The sequence below is a fragment of the Nannospalax galili genome, unplaced genomic scaffold, assembly GCF_000622305.1.
Source record: "Nannospalax galili isolate Female #2095 unplaced genomic scaffold, S.galili_v1.0 scaffold541, whole genome shotgun sequence".
In the NCBI taxonomy this organism is placed as follows: Eukaryota; Metazoa; Chordata; class Mammalia; order Rodentia; family Spalacidae; genus Nannospalax; species Nannospalax galili.
Genome location: NW_008345054.1, coordinates 628,642 through 632,092, shown reverse-complemented (window position 1 = coordinate 632,092; position 3,451 = coordinate 628,642). Strand labels below are relative to the sequence as shown.

The 3,451-nt window shown below is 41.8% G+C and overlaps 1 pseudogene; it reads right to left on the bottom strand.

Annotated features, from left to right (window-relative positions):
* Positions 1-987: 987 nt before the first annotated feature.
* LOC103740689 lies at positions 988-3,237 on the bottom strand (annotated as a pseudogene).
* Between the last annotated feature and the right edge of the window lie 214 nt (positions 3,238-3,451).

Below are 3,451 nucleotides of genomic sequence, written 5' to 3'. Positions count from 1 at the left end.
CTGGAACAATAAGCTGCATGATGTAACCCAGGCCCAGCAAGACAAATGTTACATGTCCTCTCTTATATGTGAATACTAGCTTTAAATCTTTAGGTATGCGTGTTTCAATCAGAGAATCTATAGAGGGCTGTAAACTACTTAGGGGTTATATGAGGGAGTTTCTCCTGGGAGCAAAGACAGAATGCAGTGATGTCATGGGGAGGAGGGAAATAGTGTAATAGGAAGGGTTAAATGGGACAGAGAAAGGGAGGGGAGGGTAGTCGAGGGGATAGAGAACTAACACTAAAGACCTTTTGAAAAGGTCATATGGGAACCTATTACTGTAGAAACTTCTTTTATTTTCTTTTTCTCATCTGTATTTACTATTTGAAGCAGAATGTGACTTGAACACCCCACTTCCATTCACAAGCCTTGATGAATTACAAGACCTAGGGAAGCTTAAGATTTTGTTCTCACACTTAACTTTGGAAAATAAGCCATGTAGGGCATTCCTCCCATCAAATGGTTTCTGCTTATACTTATTTCTAGGACTAGTATGTGCAGAATTAACTACAGGGGATGGAAACCTTTACAAGATTCTAGAAGGTGAAACTCAAGCCGTTCTAACAAATTGCTTATAAAACATGAAGATATATCTCAGAACACTTTAGTGACAAATGACTTTGGTCTATTAAGGAGTCCAGCTAGATAGCTAAGCACTTCAGACCACAGTAGTTTACATTACACCCTACAACAAACATTCTACTAACTTGTTGAAATAAGCCAAGGTGAAACTGGAAAAAGCATCTCTAGCTTTACTTTACTAAGGAATCACTGTATTATTTAAAAGTAGAAGAAAATCTTACCTTCCCCTTAAGTTGTCATGCCATACAGGTTTTTTAAATGTTAACAACAACAACAACAACAACAAAAATTCCTGGAAAATATATTATTAGAAGGAATGAAGGCAAGTGTTGGCATGTGATCAAGTGCTTCTTACAGTGAAGCTTAGTCTACTTCCGCTCTTGAATTGTCATCATCTCCTTTGAGGGGCGGCCTTTCTTCAGCTACAGCAGCACTGGTATTGGCAGCTGTGGGATCATCCTTGTCAATACCTAGACCAAGTTTGGTCATCCTGTACATCCTGTTAGCATGTGTCTGGGGATCTTTCAGCCTGAAGCCAGAAGATAGGAGTGCAGTTTCATACAGAAAGATGACCAGATCCTTCACAGGCTTGTCGTTCTTGTGGGTCTCTGCTCTTTGCCTTATGGTCTCAATAGTGTAACCCATTGTTGATTTGTCTCATAAGCTTTCATGATTCTTCCCATGTTTGTGGTCCATCCATATGTACTTGTGACAATGCAGCATGGGGATGTCACCAATCTGTATGATACAGCCATCTTTTCAATCTTTTTTCCCAAGGTGTCTTTTATAATTTTGCAGAGGTTTTCAAATTTGCATTTTTCTCTTCCTGCTTCTTTTTCTCTCCTTCATCTTCTGGAAGTTCTAAGCTCTCTTCAGTGACTGACACTAAAGCTTTGCCCTCAAGTTGCTTCAGCTGTTGGACACAATACTCATCAATGGGCCCAATCATATATATATAATCACTTCTAAGCCATGTTTTCAGAGTTGTTCCACAAAGGCCAAATTAGCCACTGGCCCTTGGTCTCACCTGTGATAAAACAGATTTGTTTCTGGTTTTCCTTCATTCTGCTGCAGCAGTCCTTGAAAGAAACCATCTCAACCCCAGAAGCAGAAGCAGAAGTGTAGTATCGGAGCAGCTCTGCAAACTTCTTTCGGTTTTGAGAGTCTTTATGAATTCCAAGCTTTATATTTTTCGAGAACTGCTCATGAAACTTTTTGTGGTTCTCTTTATCTTCTGCCAGTGCAGTGAACATTTCAAAGCATTTTTTGACTAAATTATTTCTGATAACTTTTGAATTTTTACTTTGTTGCAATATTTCACAAGAAATCTTTAGAGGGACGTCCTTGGCATTCACCTCTAATGAAATTCAGATACTCAGGAATTACCTCCTCACAGTTATCCATGATGAAAACTGTGCACATACGGTTTAATGTTCTTTTTCTTTCTGTCTTCAAACAGCTCAGAAGGAGCACATCTTGGGATGAAAAGAAGAGCTCAGAATTCCACCTGGCCTTCCACTGAAAAAGGCTGCATTGCTGTCCAATTCTTGGCCAAGCTCTTGTAGAACTCTCCATATTCTCCATTAGTCATGTCATCAGGATTTCTGGTCCCAAATAGCTTTGTTTTGTTAAATTCTTCTTGGCCAATGTACTTGTCCTTGATCTTCCTCTTCCTCCTCCTCCCCCTCCTCCTCCTCTTCCTCCTTCTTCCTCATCCCATCCTCTTTTGTCACCATCCTGCTTTTCTTCTTCCTCATCAGAACCAACATCTTCTACCTCATGTTTGTCATCTGACAACTTCTTTTTCTCTTCCCTTTGTTTTCCTTTTCTTCTACCCCATCATCACTGACTTCTTTATCTCTTTCCTTCTCCACAGAGTGTAATGGGATAGCCAATATGCTGGGAATGGCTCTTCACAATCTCCTTTATTCTCCTTTCCTCTAAGTAATTGGCTTGGTTTTCTTTCAGATGTAAGATAGCCTTTATTCCATGACCCATAGGTTCCCCTGTGTCAGTCCTCACATGAAGGACCCTCTGCGGAGGACTCCCAGGCATATATACTGTTCCTCATTATTATGCTTGATTATCACTGTCACTTTCTGAGCCACCGAATACACAGAGTATATACAGAAACCCAGATACACAGAAACCCAACCCAGAACTGGCCAATCAGTGAGATAGTGGCACCGGCCCACAGAGCCTCCAGGAAAGCTTTGGTCCTCGACTTGACAATGGTACCAAGATTACTGATCAGGTTGTCCTTGATCATTCTGATCCCAGTGTTCACTAACAGGACTGGGGGTTCACTCTTGTTTGTTGGGAATGAGATTGATGTGCAACCCCCAGAGTCCAACTTGCTAGGATCCATCAAGCTCTCCTGCCTCATCTTATCCAGTGCCTCCGAGGAATTGGAGAGTAGCTCTGCAGGAAGATATTTTTGTTCAAATAGATGGCATTGATAATTAGGAACGTCAGCTGGGCGACCTCTGCCTGGAAGGTGAAGGCCTCCAACTCCTCCTCCTTCAAAGGCTGGTCCTCAATCTGGATTTCCTCTGCATCTTGGCTAGGTGACCGTGAAGCTGGAACAACTTGTAGAAGCTTCTTAATGTGCATATATAAAAAGAAGTTTCTGTCAGCATATGGCCGTTAACACAGAGATGCTCAGCTGGTCAGCATGCAGAACACCTGCAGAAGCCCAAGCCAGTCAAAGCCCCAGCATGGATCTATGGCAACTGGTTAAGAATCCCCAGCCCTGGCTGAGGAACTATTGGCAAATGATAACTGCTAAGAGAGGGAGACTGCATTCTTTAACAGCCCGATACTGGGT